General features: G+C 46.7%; 1 long non-coding RNA gene across 1 annotated transcript in view; it reads left to right on the top strand.

The window, feature by feature from the left end:
• LOC147100783 (uncharacterized) overlaps nucleotides 1-18,284 on the top strand; it is a 93,346-nt gene that overhangs the window by 31,609 nt on the left and 43,453 nt on the right. The window contains exon 2 of the long non-coding RNA XR_015073574.1: nucleotides 16,606-16,660. This is a non-coding gene — a long non-coding RNA (uncharacterized LOC147100783). The remainder of the gene's footprint in view (nucleotides 1-16,605; nucleotides 16,661-18,284) is intronic.

Genomic DNA, 18,284 nt, shown 5'->3' with positions numbered 1-18,284 from the left:
GTTAACGTTTCGTGTCGATGACCTTTCGTCAGAATTGGAAAAAAAAGCAGGAAATGGAACAGACTTTTAAGCAAGTGTAGGGGCTGGGAAAGGGGGGAGGGGCTGAAAGAACAAAAGGGAAGGTCTGTGATAAGATAGAAGGCAGGAGAGGTTAAGAGACATTAAGAGATATTCAAGGCAAAAGGAGATGGTAATGGAACAAGGATGGCTCTAGATGAAGTGTAAATGAATGAATGAGAGATAGCTGCCATGTGGGGGAGAAGAAAAAAAGACACAGACAAAAAGTGTGGATAAAAAATATATATATGATAGGGGCCGAGGTTATGACCTGAAATTGTTGAACTCTATGTTGAGTCCAGAGGGCTGTAGAGTGCCTAATCCAGAGGTCTGGATTAATGATCCGGAGATACAGGTTCAAATCCCACCCCGGCAGCTGGGGAATTTAAATTCAGTTAATTAAATAAATCTGGAATAAAAAGCTAATGGTGACCATGAAACTACTGGATTTTCGTAAAACCCCATCTGGTTCACTAATGTCCTTTAAGGGAAGGGAATCTGCCGTCCTATATGTGACTCCCGACCCACAGCAATGTGGTTGACTCTGAAATGGTGCCACCTTCTTGGAGGGCAATTAGGGATGGGAAAAAAATGCTGGCCTTGCCAGCGATGCCCACATTCCGTGACTGAATTAAAAAAAAAAAAAGTGGCAGTGCTGTTTTTCTTTAAAACCTGTGTTATTGCAGGGAGTTGTTTTTTGTTCTGTATATGCTAAATATTAACAAAAGGTGATGGTTCATTGGGTATGAGCAGGATTGAGGGGTATACGAGCAGAGATCTGTTCCATCACACTGCACTTGGGGTGTTGGGAAATGTTCAAGTGTGTTTCGGGGGGATGGGGGGTGCTTTGACGTGGTTTCCCATTGTGGGAGAGGGATGGAGTCTGTGGACGGTGAGTCTCCAGCAGGTTCTTTATTCTGCATATCCTGGCAGAGGACCCAGCCTCGAGGCTGCGTGAGTGAGAGGGCCGGCCTGAGCGTGTGCCCTTACAGGGGCTGCGTACACTTCTTCCCCACCCCACAAATGCTGCGATTGGTAACTTGCCATGTAGGATAGCAGCAGTAATGAGTCAGCGATGCTTGAGGTCCAGACTGTCAGGAAGAGGATGTGTGGTGGTGGCTGTGTGACAGAGCTCCGCTGATTGCCAGGAAGGATGGTTGAGGCCAGGACGCTGGAGTTATTTCAGAAGCGGCTAGATGCGGTAATGGGAAGACGGTCCGATTGGCCTGCTGGAAGGATGAGAGTGAATAGCCTGAGCGGGGGATGGGGGGGGGGGCATTATTACCCTAACTCTCTGTGGCACATCCACCATCCTGCTGGGCAATCCTGGCTGGCCACTCGATACAATTCTTCTTGATGTTTAGTAGGATGATCAGCAACAAAATGCTCCACAAATGCAGAGCACAGAATGCAGTAAATAACTTTGAGCCATTGCCCAAAGGATAGTGTTTGCAGGATCCCATCTAATTGGGTTTTAACTGGCAGCCTGCTCTTCAGTTCCCTGGTAAAACCACAATGACGAGCTGTAATGCGCATAATTACAGTCTTAGTCCAGAGCTGAATTAGCCCTGAACTGCGCACACCCATAGCAAAACAACAACAGGCATGGCTCATAATGTGGAAATAAAGCTGCTTGATGCCTTTGGTGGTTAGATCCAGACTCCACTGTATCTTGAGAATCAAGTCTGTATGTTGTGTGGCTTTGTAGCCCTGTGACCTTGTTTAAAAATACGATGTTGAACATTGAAGGGGAAAAATATTGCAGGGGAGCGGGACTAATTGGAAAGCTCTTTCAAAGAGCCCGCAGGGGCACGATGAGCCGAATGGCCTCCTTCTGTGCGGTCTGATTGTATGTACGAATGTACAGAAACCTCCTGTTTAACCCTGTGCTGGCGCTGATTGAAGCTCTACTTAACATCGTGTCCTTGATACTCCGTGCCAGCTGAAAGTGGTGGGCAGAAGTTCCGCCGAAACGCACTTCCTGCGCTGCCAAGAAACTTTGGCTTTGGAGCCCTAAGACCTTGTTTAAAAACAATGTGTTGAATATTGAAGGGGAAATAATTGCAGGGCTATGGGGAGTGAGAATAATTGGACAGCACTTTCAATAGCCGGCACAGGCACGATGGGCTGAATGGCCTCCTGTGCTGTATGACTTTGTGAACCTTTAGTTGTTCGTTGAGATCACTTTAAGCGCTGTAATGGCCCAGGAGGTAAATGCACCGCCCGGTAAGCTACTCAACCATATGGACCAGGGAAGGTCCCAGGTCCAATCTCTTGGCCGTGAGGGGGGAGCTGATTTCAGTCAGGGCGGCAGTCGGTGAGCTGTAATTGGCCCGACAGCCTCTGGGGCCAGAGTTCCTGCTCCTGATCGCTGTGCGGCGGCTCCCTGTTGAAATGTGCAGGTGTGTGGCTAGGATCGGCTTCAGATGTGATGCCCCAGGTGGCAGCCATGGCTCAGCGGGCAGCACTCTCGCCTCGGAGGCAGAAGGTTGCGGGTTCAAGTCCCGCACTTGAGCTTGAGCACAAAAATCTATGCTGAGGGAGTGCTGCACTGTTGGAGGTGCCGTCTTTCGGATGAGACGTTAAACCCAGGCCCCGTCTCCTCTCTCAGGTGGACGTAAAAGATTCTGTGGCACTATTTCGAGGAAGAACAGGGGAGTTCTCCCCAGAGTCCTGGCCAATATTTATCCCTCCATCAACATCACTAAAACAGATTATCTGGTCATTATCACATTGCTGTTTGTGGGAGCTTGCTGTGCTCAAATTGGCTGCTGTTTCCTACATTACAACTAGACTTCTAAAAAGTACTTGATTGGCTGTAAAGTGCTTTGGGATGTCCTGAGGTTGTGAAAGGCGCTGTATAAATGCAAGTCTGTCTACTCCATAAAGAATGACCACTTGAACAAGGAAGCAGAGTGGCACCAGTGCCTGAGGAGCTATATCCCAGCAAGAGCACATTCATCCACTATTTAACTTTCCTCTTCCTACCTTTTAAGCTCCAGTTGAACTTCCATATTTTCTAAGTCCTCTGAGAATTAGGGAGACATTTCTCTGCTGAGGTTGGACTTCTCTAGTGACTTGTAATTCCGAAGGTTCCCATGGTGAAAGCACCCTGGGAGCTCAGGTGTCAGCGGGGTTTCTGTCCCTTTCTTTGAGGTTTGTGCATTGTCGCTCCGCACTGCTTGCCGCAGGTGGGGTGGAAGCGATGGGAACAGGAAGGACTGAGCTCTGCCTCGCACCGCTTGAAATGTGCTTCCTGGCAATCAGTCATACAATGTGTTGATGGAGGCTGCAAACGCCCATGATCTATACTGTCTGGAGGAGGATGTATGGTGGCGAGTAACCCACAATCAGATGAAAACTCAGGCATGTCAACAAAAATCTTTGGTTTTTCCAATTCTGCTTTCTAATTCCTTAATCAGTCCAGCTGAGCAGAACTTCCTTCTTCTTGTGGGGGCCATTGAAAGAAAAGATGGCTGCACTTCCTCCAGTGGCTTTGTGGGTAACCGAACTGCTTGGTGGGTAATCAGCCATACAGGCTGACATGAATCAGTCATTCACGAAAGAAAGACATGAAATAATACTGAGCGGCCTACGGGTGGCGCTGTCCAGGGAGAGTTAATACTCGGGCACGGGCCCAGCTTGCGCAGGACATTCTTAACAGGAACTAGTGAAGGACACAACTAGACCTCCATGTTGTCAAACAGTTGATTAAAGCTTTGTTTAACGCTTAGACCAAGTGCCTAGTAGTTTTCTTACGTCACAGACCAGATTGACTTGGGTTCAATTCCCAGTCTGTGCTCGGTTAGTTGGCTTAAGGGGATGCAGTGAACATAAGAATTGAGAGCAGGAGTCGGCCATATGGCCCCTCGAGCCTGCTCCGCCATTCAATAAGATCGTGGCTGATCTTCGACCTCAACTCCACTTTCCCGCCTGATCCCCATATCCCTCGATTCCATAATCAGATCAAGAGAGGGGAAAACTCCCAGAGTCTTCCCCACCCTCCTCATGATCGCTAGCCAGTGATGATGACCCCCCCCCGGCAGAAAGTGCAGATGTCCGATGATATAAATGCAAGTCTGTCTATTCCATAAAGAATGACCACTTAAACGAGGCAGCACCTCCCAAACCCATGACCTCTACCACCTATCTGAGGAAGGATGTTCTTGCCATGGAGGGAGTGCAGCAAAGATTCACCAGACTGATGCCTGGGATGGCAGGAATGACGTATGAGGAGAGATTGGGTCGATTAGGCTTATATTCGCTAGAGTTTAGAAGAATGAGAGGGGATCTCATTGAAACATCTAAAATTCTAACAGGACTAGACAGACTAGATGCAGGAAGGATGTTCCCGATGGCGGGGGAGTCCAGAACCCGGGGTCACAGTCTAAGGATAAGGGGTAAGCCATTTAGGACTGAAATGAGGAGGAATTTCTTCACCCAGAGTGTGGTGAACCTGTGGAATTCTCTACCACAGAAGGCAGTAGAGGCTAATTCATTAAATATATTCAAGAAGGAGTTAGATATATTTCTTAAGGCTAAAGGGATCAAGGGATATGGGGAGAAAGCAGGGACAGGGTACTGAATTTGGATGATCAGCCATGATCTCATTAAATGGCAGAACAGGCTCGAGGGGCCGAATGGCCTACTCCTGCTCCTATCTTCTATGTAGAAGGACAAGGGCAGCAGGCACACGGGAACACCACCACCTCCCAAGTTCCCCTCCAAGTCACACACCATCCTGACTTGGAAATATATCGGCCGTTCCTTCATCGTCGCCAGGTCAGAATCCTGGAACTCCCTCCCTAACAGCACCGTGGGAGTACCTTCACCACACGGACTGCAGCGGTTCAAGAAGGCGGCTCACCACCACCTTCTCAAGGGCAATTAGGGATGGGCAATAAATGCTGGCCTTGCCAGCGATGCCCACATCCCAGGAACGGATAAAAAAAAATGAGGATAGGGATTATTGTTCGGCTGTGATGCTCTCCCTCTGTCTAGGCCATCACGTACAGAGTGAGCTACGGAAGGCTTACTGTACCCCAGGAAGCATTGAACTGAATGGGGAGATTTTGGGTGGGTGGGGTTTATATGTATTTTGAATACTTAAACAGCCTTAAAAAGTCTCCAGGCCTATAATACATGTGAATTTACACAAATATACAACGGCCCCAGAAAACATAAATATGAATGTGTCCTTTAAAAATATAATTGGTTCCTAAAATGAAAGTTTGAGCGTACACCAATATGTGCAGTAGCTGTTTAAAATATATATGTAAATATCCTTTCTTGGGAACTCGAAGAAAAATACTCAGTTTTGTAAATTTTCTTTTCCCCCTCTGCTGTTGAAAACAGTGACTCGTGCTCCGTCGGTGCCAAGAGCCCTTCGGTGCTTTGCTTGAGGTGCCATTCTTTTTATTTGTAGGCAGCATATCCGACTGTGGGAGCCTTCACACCAAAGCATGAAGCTCAAGGTCCAGCCTGGCACTTAATTCTAGCCAGTGACCCATTTGCACTGCGTCCACAGACGAGACACAAAGAATTCCAAGTTTCTCCTCTTCTTGCAGTTTCTGTGCCCGGACCGGGCTGCCATTCGTAGACTGGAATTTCTCGCTTGCAAACCAAATATTCCAGCCAGCGGTGCAGCAAACCTTTTAACAGGTTACCCGGGTGTCCTGCAGTCCCAGGGAATGAGTTGAAAGCAAAGAAATTAATTAATTTCACTGTGCAATTCTGATTCCTCATTTGAGTGTATCATTTTGACTTGTTACGCTATACTTGATGAATCCACTATAATTGGTTTGCGATCTGTGTGCAGAAATCAATTAAAAACTGAGCCCCAGCTTTTAGCCAAGGTGAATTAAATCAATCTGTAGTTTAATTGACTTGCAATGAAGTGATTTTAAATTGATTTAAATGTGTGTGCCTATCCATTCCAACTGTTCAGCACAACAGTTCCAATGTCAGTTCAATGGCCAAGTGGTGGAGGAATATGGAACAAGGAGGTTGTAAATTTAGCATTTGCGTTTTCAAAAAAAATTATTTGCCTTTGCCTCCCAGTGAAAGAAAAGAAAGAAATTGCATTTCTATAGCGCTTTTCATGACCACAGGACATCCCAAAGCGCTTTACAGCCAATGAAGTGCATTTTGAAGTGTGGTCACTGTTGTAATGTAGGAAACATGGCAGCCAATCCACACACAGCAAGCTTCCACAAACAGCAATGTGCTCTTGCTGGGATATAGCTCCTCAGGCACTGGTGCCACTCTGCTTCCTCGTTCAAGAGGTCATTCTTTATGGAGTAGACAGACTTGCATTTCTGTAGCGCCTTTCACAACCTCAGGACATCCCAAAGCGCTTTACAGCCAATCAAGTACTTTTTAGAAGTCTAGTTGTAATGGCCAAATGATCTGTTTTAATGAGGTTGGTTGAGGGAAGAACATTGACCAGGACAAAAGGGAGACTCCCTGCTCTTTGAATGGTGCCACGAGATCGTTTACGCCCACCTGAGAGAGCAGACGGGGCCTCGGATTAACGTCTCATCTGAAAGACGGCACCCCCGACAGTGCAGCTCCCCCGCTGGAGTGTCAGCCTGGATTTGTGTGCTCCAGTCTCCTGGAGTGGGACTTGAACCCGCAACCTTCTGACTCGGAGGTGAGGATGCTCCTCAACTGAGCCACGGCTGACAGCCAGACTGACTGTGAAGTGACGCAGCCCATCTCCTGGCGGGCAAGGTAGAGTCTCTGTTTACCCGGAGTGCTTCAGCACACCTTAACCGCGCTTGCATTGCCAAGTCGCTGATGCCAGTGTCATGAATCTCATCATTCATGAAGAAATAACTCATGAAGTAACACTGGGTGGCCAGCTGGCGGCGCTGTCCAAGGAGTATAAATACTCGGACGTGGGCCCAGCTTGCTCAGGATGTTTCTGTAACCAGGAACTAGTGATGTAACTAGAAATCTCATGGTTTTGAAACAGTTGATTAAAGCCTTGTTTTATATTCAAAATAAGCTCTCAGTAGTCTTTTTACAGGAAACTCTCGATTTACCGGCACCTAAATAACCGGAAATCTCTGTTAACCGGCAAAATTCAGGAGTAGGTTCAAGTAAGTTTTACTTCATATTAGTGGCAGTTCCTGGATCTGTGGCTGTGTAACTGGGGCTCCTACACTTGTTGCTAAGCAACAGGGACGCTTGGTGTGTGGCCGGAATTCCTGCACATGTTGCTAAGCAACAGGGAAGCCTGGATTTGTTGCTGTGTACGGAGCTCTCGTACCTTTTAACTATACCTCTCTGTAATCCGGACTTTTTGATAAACCGGCACCACGCCGGTCCCGTCGGTGCTGGATAATCAAGAGTTTCCTGTACATCAGCCAGCGTCCCTGGGCAATAGCACTGGTGCTGCCAGCGCCAATGTGTGCAACCGAAGGAGGTGGCGGTGATCCACGGCTCTGATGGCAGCCCTGCCACCAACAGCAAGGTGTCCTGCAGAGAAGGCCGCATGTCCAGCCACGATGAGCTGAGCCAGTGGGGAAGAAGGCGGTCCTTGACAAAAGGCTGCGTACAGAGCTGTTCGAGTGTGATTCGGTGAAACCACACTGCAACACAAGCAGCCGAGTGCCGTGCTCATTGCCAGACTCCCTGAGGCCGGCAAGACCCATTTAAAAAGCAGGTTGGCCTGGCCACTGACCTGAGCGAATCGTTCACGTCAACTTGGCTGTTGTTGCCGCAGGAAACTCGTACTTTGGGAGCAAGCTGCATCACCATAATAACAACAGGAAACGCTGGAAAAACTCAGCAGGCCAGGCAGCATCGGTGGAGAGAGAAACAGAGTTAACGATTCAGGTCGAAGACCTTTCGTCAGAACTGAGAAAAAAGCAGGAAATGAAACCGATTAAAAGGCCAGTTTGGGGGCTGGGTAATTGGGGGAGGGGATGAAAGAACAAAAGGGAAGGTCTGGGAGAGGTGGAGAGACATTAAGAGATATTCACGGCGAGAGGAGATGGTAATAGGACAGGTAGAGAAACAAAGGATGGCTCTAGATGAAGTGTGAAATGCGCTGGCAGAATGAAAGACAGCTGCCATGTGGGAGAGAAGAAAAGGAAATGGCACAAACCGAAGGTGTGGATAAAAAATATATAAAAATATAATAGGGGCCGAGGTTATGATCTGAAATTGTTGAACTTGATATTGGCCCTGAAATTAGGATCGGGAGCTTGCCGCGCGTACAAGCCCCCGATGTGCACTCACCCTGCGCGCCGACATCTGAAGCCCGGGCCTGCTCGCATTTCCTGTCACAGGCCCGGTTCAGCTGTCGGCGCGCTGTGCTAATCTGATCCAGTGGCGTAGTTAGTGCGATGTGCTGGCTGGGATCAGGTGAGCACTGTGCAGCCAATCAGGGGAGGGGAAACTCATTCATGAGTTTGAGAGTAAGAACTGTCAAACTCATGAAAAGTACGGGCGCCCAAAACACTACTTAAACTTTAAATAAAATTTGCAAAAACATCCCACTGATTATATTAACTATAAATAAGTTTTTAAAAATGTTTTAATCAATTAATCAATTTTTTGTAAAAAATAATTTTTTTAAAAATAGGGTCTAAAACTAAACTTACCTTACTGTAAATTCTTTAAAAATAACAAACCTGTGGAAAAAAAATTTCTACATTGTACTAAAAGCCCACTTACCTGTAAAACTAAATACTTACGTCTGGTTTTTCCACGCGTAAAAACCGGAGGCCTTTACACTCGGGCAACTCTGGGGAAAAAAACAGGAATTTCACTGCGCACGCGCTGCATCACAAGTCGCACGCGTTCTGCCTCTTAACCCCTTGGGTCAGAGGACAGGAAATGCCGGTTTTCAGCGCATGCGCTGTGCATGCTGAAAACCGGCAATTCCTCCAGGCACACGCGTGAGTACCCCGTCCGTACTCACGCGTTGTGCCCGGAATTACTGGGCCATTGAGTCCGGAGGGCTGTAAAGTGCCTAATCGGAAGATGAGGTGCTGTTCCTCAAGCTTACGCTGAGTTTCCGTGGAACAATGCAAGAGGCCGCGGACGGTGAGGTCTAAGTGGGAGTGGGACGGTGAATTGAAATGACAGGCGACCGGAAGCTCGGGGTCACCCTTACGAACTGAACGGAGGTGTTCCGCAAAGCGGTCACCCAATCTGCGTTTGGTCTCCCCAATGTAGAGGAGACCACATCGTTTCAGGACGATGACCCTTCGTCAGAACTCATTAACTCTGTTTCTCTCTCCGCCGATGCTGCCTGGCCTGCTGAGTTTTTCCAGCGTTTCCTGTTGTTATTTCGGATTTCCAGCATCCGCAGTATTTTGCTATCATAGCTGCATCAACACTTCACTTAGCCGAATATAAAAAACGCTCTACCAAAGGGGCTGAACACGGGCCTTCTGCAGCACTGGGAGCTGCAGCCAACATTACAGAACTGTTCCTGAGGCAGCTTCGCAGTACAAAAGCAGGACGAGAGTCTGATCATTTTTTGATCTTCAGTATTAGCTGTTTGGTGCACGAATCTACAAAGCACAGATTTTCTCTTTTAGCTTGCTTAATCAGAAGTCCACTGACATGAATCAGTCATTCATGCAAGAAAGACTTATGAAATAATACTGAGCGGCCTGCGGGTGGCGCTGTCCAGGAAGAGTATTAATACTCGGGCACGGGCCCAGCTTGCGCAGGACATTCTTAACAGGAACTAGTGAAGGACACAACTAGACCTCCATGTTGTAAAACAGTTGATTAAAGCTTTGTTTAACGCTTAGACCAAGTGCCGAGTAGTTTTCTTACGTGATCCACCTACTTTATCAATTACGGTTATAGGAATTGCTGGATCAAAAAAGACCAAGGTCCATCTCGTTCACCTTCTACCATCCTGGGAGTCGCAAGATACAATGGTAATGGAGTTGTTGACCAATCGTGGCAATCAGTCTCCATCAATGAGTCTACGACAGGCCCAAACGTGAGGCGAGGAAAACCCCCAGTGGTGGAGAGCTTTGGGCACCAGAGGTCCAAAGTCACCTGTCCCTCCCAAGCACGCTACACTGACCCTATTATGTCTCAAATTACCCATATACCATATCCCAAAATGGTATGAGCAGCCAGTTGGTCCAATGTGGTAGTTGTAAGATGATGTATATGATTATGTAATGATCTGAGTGCCCAGCAGAGGGAGCCTGGTTGTGGAGGTAATCCGACAATCATTTGGTGAACTCTGGGAATGGTGGGAATTAGAAGCTGAAGTAAGAATATTCCCTGGGGCGGTGTTGGGACCATTCAACTCTACGAGGCCTCGAGCCAGACAGCTCTGAGAGGATCCGGCCTGCTTACTTATAAATATAATAAACTATGCACAAATCTCACTGTCATTAACATTTTTAAAATGCGTATCAGTCAGTATATGAATGATTTAATTTTCATTCAGTAATATACTTCCTGAGGGCTTTATAATTTGAGATGGGTTTGAAATCAGGAGAATATGTACAAACCGCCTCCGTTTCCTGACTCTCTTCGATTTAAAGCATTAGGGACTTCTATTCCGTGCTTTTTTTCAGCATCTGATAAGTGCGACGTAATTTCCCAATTCCCAGTATATAGCAAATCCACATTTTAGCACGGCTCAGAACAATGATAACCTGCTACCTAGAACAAATAAAAAGTGAATCCATCATTGGTGCCCATTTCGTCTACTATTAAAGTAGGTTTGTGCCTCATAAGATCATAAGAATTAGGAGCAGGAGCCTCTCGAGGCTGCTCTGCCGTTCAATAAGATCATGGCCTAATTATTTCCCTAACTCAGTATATTTTCTCTGAGCCTACAATGTGTGGTCATAATGAAGGAATCGCTGACTGCTCCTGACCAGTTCTGGTGGGCTTTCAAGAATTCCGTGTCTTTCTCCCTCCCACACCCCCCCCTCCTTCCCAGCCTGACTCTCAATCATAGACGATGCTTGCGTCGACAGAGCATTTCTTGATGCTCTTGTATTTAATTCTGTTGACCAGCTCGCTTTTTTAGGTGGAGAAGGTCCTTTCTCTGATGCCACTCTCGGGAGCAGAGACCTCTCCCAGTAACATCGTCTTATGGTTTAACAAAAAACATTCTTATTTCTTGTCACAAGTGTAATTGTTTGCTCTGGTGTACTTAACTATCTCCTCTGTTAACAAACTTGAGATTTGTGCATATTTCATCATATTTATAAATAAGCACTCCAGAGCGCTGCACTCCAGAGCGCTGCACTGTCGGAGGCGCAGTCTTTCGGATGAGACGTTAAACCGAGTCTGCTTTCTAAGGTGCACGTAAAAGATCCCACGTCCACTATTTCGAAGAAGAGCAGGGGAGTTATCCCCCGGTGTCCTGACCAATATTTATCCCTCAACCAACATCACTAAAACAGATTATCTGGTTATTATCACATTGCCGTTTGTGGGAGCTTGCTGTGCGCAAATTGGCTGCCGCGTTCCCTACATTACAACAGTGGCTCCACTTCAAAAAGTACCTCATTGGCTGTAAAGCGCTTTGAGAGGTCCGGTGGTCGTGAAAGGCGCTGTATAAATGCAAGTCTTTCTAATATTTTCACACAATCTCCAAGTGATTCTATAGACTGGGAAACGACATCGCTCTTATCAGGTGCGGAATAAAAGCAAGGAATAGAAGTCCCAACAGTGCAACATAAATAAAAAAGATAACAGCACTTGTAACGTGTGGAATCACAAATTAAATCCAATCTGTTGCTGAGACAGATGCTCAGTGCTGACTGAGCACTCGTTCGCTTCCTGTATATTCATTTTAGCTCATCCGATCATTTAAAAAAACATTTTTTTTAAGAAGGTGGCAAATAAACAGTTGACAAAGCTCAGACGCCTGATTTGATTAAGCACGTAGTGTTTAGCATTATTGTCTGGTTTGCCTTCTTCAACCTCAACTCCATTTTCCAGCCCGATCTTCATATTCCTCGATTCCCCGAGAGTCCAAAAATCTATCGATCTCAGCCTTGAATATACTCAATGACTCAGCATCCACAGCCCTCTGGGGTAGAGAATTCCAAAGATTCTTGAGTGAAGAAATTCCTCCTCATCTCAGTCCTAAATGGCCGACCCCTTATCCTGAGTCTATGCCCCCTGGTTCTAGACACTCCAGCCAGGGGCAACAACCTGTCAGCATCTACCCTGTCTATCCCCCACAGAATCTTGTATGTTTCAATGCGATCACCTCTCATCCTTCTGAACTGCAGACAGTATCGGCTCATTCTACACAATCTCTCATCATAGGACAGCCCTCTCATCCCAGGAATCAATCGAGTGAACCTTCGTTGCACCGCCTCCAAGGCAAGTATATCCTTCCTTAGATAAGGAGACCAGAACTGTGCACAGTGCTCCAGGTGTGGTCTCACCAAGGCCCTGTACAATTGTAGCAAGACTTCCTCACTCTTATACTCCAACCCCCTTGCAATAAAGGCCAACATGCCATTAGCCTCCCTTATTTCTTGCTGTACCTGCAGGCTAGCTTTCTGTGTTTCTTGCATGAAGATACCTAAACACACACATTTAATAGTTTCTCACCATTTAAAAGAAATTCTGTTTTTCTATTCTTCCTACCAAAGTGAATAACCTCACATTTCCCCACATTATACTCCATCTGCCACCTTACTGCCCACTCACTCAGTCTAGCTATATCCCTTTGCAGACTCTGTGTTCTCCTCACAGCTTACTGTCCCACCTAGCTTTGTATCGTCAGCAAACTTGGATACATTACACTTGGTCCCTTCATCTAGGTCATTAATATAGATTGTAAATAGCTGAGGCCCCAACACTGGTCCTTGCGCCATCCCACTAGTTACAGTCCGCCAACCAGAAAAATCACCCGTTTATCCCTACTCTGTTTTCTGCCCGTTAACCAATCCTCTATCCATGCTAATATATTACCCCCAACCCCATGAGTCCTTATCTCGCGTAACAACCTTTTATGTGGCACCTTATTGAATGCCTTTTAGAAATCCAAATATACTACATCCACTGTTCCCCTTTATCTACCCTGCCAACTACATCCTTAAAAAACTCTAAAATTTGTTAAACGCGATTTCCCTTTCATAAAACCATGTTGACTCCGAGAAGTGCCCTGTTACTGCTTCCTTAATAATGGATGACAGTGGGAGCCTGCTGTATGATTCTGCGCTATGCTGCTAATGAACACATACATGATCTAGCACACAGTGCAACTTTATTTTTTAATTTTCGCGCACCTCTCTTGCTGGGGGTACAGTTCCATGTACGCTGGCATCTTTTAGTACCTTGACCAACACGTACAAACACTGATGGACCATCACTGGACAGCAGCTCGGATAGGAACCCTGTGTGAATTTTGTTTTCCATAACCTAGTGCAGGGGCTCAGGCAAACTGTAGCATTTTGTTCTTAAATTTATTCTTGGGATACGTGCCATTCCGGGGTGCCATCTTCTCGCTTTGTAACATTTGTTTTTTTTAAACGGAATAGCCTGAGGGTTCAAAGAGCCAATCGTGGAGTCGTGGTAAAGACCTGGAATTGTGTGCAATTGGAGGGCAAAAAGTAATGTTTTCTCTTATAAGATGATGTCCTTAGCACAGTTATATAGTTAAAGGGATCAAACCGGCAGCCCGCATTGGATTTAAGAAACAGCGAGCCAGGTTCAGATCACAATGCTCCTGTACAGGAGGCAGATAATCACGCTCTGCTGCATTACTGAGTAATTCCTGGCATTCCAACAAGGCTGATTCATCAATTTCTTAGATTGGTTAATGTTTTGACAGCCTACTCAGGGATTCCTGAAAGAATATCGAGCAGGAGTGTGGTTGGGCCATGAAGGTCATTTGTGTTATTCAAAGTCTTGACGGAGGATTTTAGTTTTTTTTAATCACATAAAACATTAGGAGTCTGGAGTCAGCGGTTCACGTTCTACATTGCTGTTTGTGGGAGCTTGCTGTGCGCAAATTGGCTGCTGCGTTTCCTACATTACAACAGCGACTACACTTCAAAAAGTACTTCATTGGCTGTAAAACGGTCTGGGAACGTCCTGAAAGGTGCGATTATAAATGCAAGTCTTTTTAAAGGTAGCCATGGTGTGGAGATGCCGGAGTTGGACTGGGGTGGACAAATGTAAGAAGTCACACAACACCAGGTTATAGTCCAACAGCTTTATTTGAAATCACAAGCTTTCGGAGCGCTGCTCCTTCGTCACCTGACGAAGGAGCAACGCTCCAAAAGCTTGTGATTTCAAATAAAGCTGTTGGACTATAACCTGGTGTTGTGTGACTTCTTACATTCTTTTTAAAGGGTAGCGGTGCACCGAAATACAAGCACAGAGTTCCACAAGATGGCGCTCTCTGGGGGAAAGTTTCAGCATTCGGACCTGCAGTGAATTGACTCTCCCTGACTAACGTGCGGGACGTGCAGTGAATGAACCAACATTCAGGATGAACCTTCCCAGGTGGACAAGTTCGGATGCATGTGGGAGTCTTCCTCGGGTATCAGCAGTTCTTGTAGTGTTGCTCCAGTGATAAATAGTCTGGTAGAGGCCTACAGTCTGCTGATGCCATTCCAATGCGCTAGAAAGTGGATTCTGCTGTGCCATAAAACGAATGAAAGACTTGCATTTCTATAGCGCCTTTCACGACCACCGGACGTCTCAAAGCGCTTTACAGCCAATGAAGTACTTTTTTGAAGTGTAGTCACTGTTGTAATGTGGGAAAGGCTGCAGCCAGTTTGCGCACAGCAAGCTCCCAGAAACAGCAATGTGAAAATGACCGGATAATCTGTTTTTGTTACGTTGGTTGAGGGAGAAGTATTGGCCAGGACACCGGGGATAATTCCACTGCTCTTCTTTGAAATAGTGGCCATGGGATCTTTTACGTCCACCTTAGAGAGCAGACGGGGCCTCGGTTTAACATCTCATCCGAAAGATGGCACCTCTGACAGTGCAGCACACCCTCAGCACTACAGTGGCAGTGTCAACCTAGCTTTATGTGCTCAAGTCTCTGGAGTGAGGACTGTGAACCCACAACCTGCTGACTCGGAGGTGAGAGTGCTGCACACTGAGCCAAGGCTGACACATCTTCAAGTCCACGGGTCCGCAACGATTGAGATTGTACTTATCTGAACCTATTTTTCTCTGCAGCCTTCTTTTTCCCCTCATTGGATGGTTATGGGTTTCATAGAACACGTATGGCCAAGCCTGTTGAGAATTCCCAGCAATCCACAGGGTTTTCCAACCAATTTTTGGCAGTAGTGAGTCAGTTGAGCCGGTGGTCCCATGTGGGGTGTGATTGCCGTTAACAATTTCCAATTTTCCAACACTGTTCTTTTCACCTCACATCACTGAAGGTACATTGGACAAAATTCTTCAGGACTCGAAGTGCAGATCATCTTCTTCTTGGGCAGTCCCTCGGAACTGAAGATGACTTGCTTCCACATTAAAAATGAGTTCTCAGGTGACTGATGAGTCCAATGCGGGACCTACAATCTCTGTCACAGGTGGGGCAGACGGTGGTTGAAGGGGCGGGTGGGTGGGGTGCTTGGGTTGACGTGCGCTCCTTGCGCTGGTTGCGCTTGGCTTCCGCTTGCTCCCGGCGAAGAGACTCGAGGTGTTCGGTGCCTTCCCGGATGCTTCTCCTCCACTTTGTGCGGTCTTGGGCCAGGGATCCCCAGGTGTCGGTGGGGATGTTGCACTTTTTCAAGGAGGCTTTGAGGGTGTCCTTGAAGCGTTTCCTCTGCCCACCTGGGGCTCTCTTGCCGTGCCGGAGCTCCAAGTAGAGCACTTGTTTTGGGAGTCTCGTATCGGGCATGCGGATAATGTGACCCGTCCATCGGAGCTGATCGAACGTGGTCAAAGCTTCGATACTGGGGATGTTGGCCTGAGCGAGAACACTGTTGTTGGTGCGCCTATCCTGCCAATGGATTTGCAGGATCTTGCGGAGGCAGCGTTGGTGGTACCTCTCCAGTGCTTTGAGGTGCCTGCTGTACATGGTCCATGTCTCTGATATAGAGATCTCAAATGTCAAGTTCTGCATTTTGAATTCGGCTGTCAGTCCTCTGGATCGCGACTGGAGTTTTTTTTAGGTCCTGCGCTTTCAAGCAGGACTGATATATTTTTGTACCACTTGATGCATTTAAGATCTCGGGCAGAAACAAAAAACCTACTCTTGAACTGGGACCCATTCGCCAGATGTGGCTTGGTGGTATTCCAGTGAGTGTGTGGTTGTGGAGAGGGTTGAGTGAGGGGCCCGCTAACCACACAGACATCTGAATTATTTCTCTGACCGTAATTTGTCCTTTTATTTTCCGAAATGAAGAAACTGAGTTAGCTGTGACAGATCAGCAAAAAGCAAAACTTCTTAAATTAACTGCAACTTCAAAGGAATTTAGAATACATCAAACCCAGAAAAGCACAAACGCGTATGTTGAGATTTTTTACAGTTTTAGGGAGGGAATTTAAGGGTATATTTTTCAAGCCTCCTCACCACAGGCGGGACCTCACAGAACTTACCCTATACTGTTATCATTTCAGTTCGAGACGTTCGGCCCCTACAAGGACCTTGCGAAGGGGAAGCACTGAAGCTGGGGTGAGTACATAAAATGTAATTCCTTTTGATGGTGCATGTCTTTTACCTGTCCCTTTGCCTGATTGCCCCATTCTGGTAGCAAGTCCTCTCTGGTGGTGGAGTTGGCAAAATAAATACGTTCCCCTGTTGAGGGTTTTAAGTTTCGGCGGGTAAAAGAAAAAGAAAGACTTGCATTTATATAGCGCCTTTGTATAGTGGGAAACGCGCCAGCCAATTTGCCGACTGCAATGTGATAATGACCAGATAATCTGTTTTAGTGATGTTGGTTGAGGGATGAATATTGGCCCCAGGACACCGGGGGATAACTCCCCTGCTCTTCTTCGAAATAGTGGCCATGGGATCTTTTACGTCCACCTGAGAGAGCAGACGGGGCCTCAGTTTAACGTCTCATCTGAAAGACGGCACCTCGGACAGTGCAGCACTCCCTCAGCACTGCACTCGGAGTGTCAGCCTAGCTTTATGTGCTCAAGTCTCTGGAGTGGGACTTGAACTAGCTGAAGTGCTCTTGCAGAGAGCCGGCATGGGCTCGATGGGCCGAATGGCCTCCTGTGCTGTAACCATTCTATGATTCTATGAACCCACAACCTTCTGCCACCAACTGAGCCTCGGCTGACACTTTACGCATCCGTGCTTTGGCCCCATCTAAAAAGATAGCCTGGGCCTTCATCTATGGCACTAGTAACCTAGACTGAGATGAGGAGGAATTTCTTCACCCAGAGAGTGGTGAACCTGTTGAATTCTCTACCACAGAAGGCAGTTGAGGCCAATTCATTAAATATATTCAAGAAGGAGTTAGATATATTTCTTAAGGCTAAAGGGATCAAGGGATATGGGGAGAAAGCAGGGACAGGGTATTGAATTTGGATGATCAGCCATGATCTCATTAAATGGCGGATCAGGCTCGAGGGGCTGAATGGCCGACTCCTGCTCCTATCTTCTATGTTTCTAGGGGCATCTCTAGGACGAGTAACCTAGGAGCATCTATGGTATGGCACAAGTAACCAGGGGCATCTATGGCACTAATGCCTTCCTTAGACATCCCCCTATAAGAAAGCACCCGGTCTTCACTTCATGTTTCCATCACGGCAGATGGGAGAATCACGGGGCAAATATGGGTTGTTCCTAGAATTATATTTTTTTCCTAATTGCCCCGCTAATTTAATATTGGTAACCTTTTGAGAGGCGAATTCCTGCCACGTCTGAGATGAAGAACGCCCTTTCCCCATAGTCCTGTTAAAAAAAAATTCCTTCAGGTACTTATCCATAGAAACATAGAAGATAGGAGCAGGAGTAGGCCATTCGGCCCCTCGAGCCTGTTCCGCCATTCAATGAGATCATGGCTGATCATCCAAATTCAGTACCCTGTCCCTGCTTTCTCCCCATATCCCTTGATCCCTTTAACCTTAAGAAATATATCCAACTCCTTCTTGAATATATTTAATGAATTGGCCTCTACTGCCTTCTGTGGCAGAGAATTCCACAGGTTCACCACTCTCTGGGTGAAGAAATTCCTCCTCATTTCTGTCCTAAATGGCTTAGCCTTTATCCTTAGACTGTGACCCCTGGTTCTGGACTCCCCTGCATCTAGTCTGTCTAGTCCTGTTAGAATTTCATAAGTTTCGAT

Source organism: Somniosus microcephalus, chromosome 25 (genome assembly GCF_052327205.1).
Source record: "Somniosus microcephalus isolate GS21.2 chromosome 25, FLI_Smic_1.0, whole genome shotgun sequence".
In the NCBI taxonomy this organism is placed as follows: domain Eukaryota; kingdom Metazoa; phylum Chordata; class Chondrichthyes; order Squaliformes; family Somniosidae; genus Somniosus; species Somniosus microcephalus.
The sequence above is the reverse complement of the archived record's forward strand: the minus strand, read 5'-3'. Positions and strand labels throughout refer to the sequence as shown.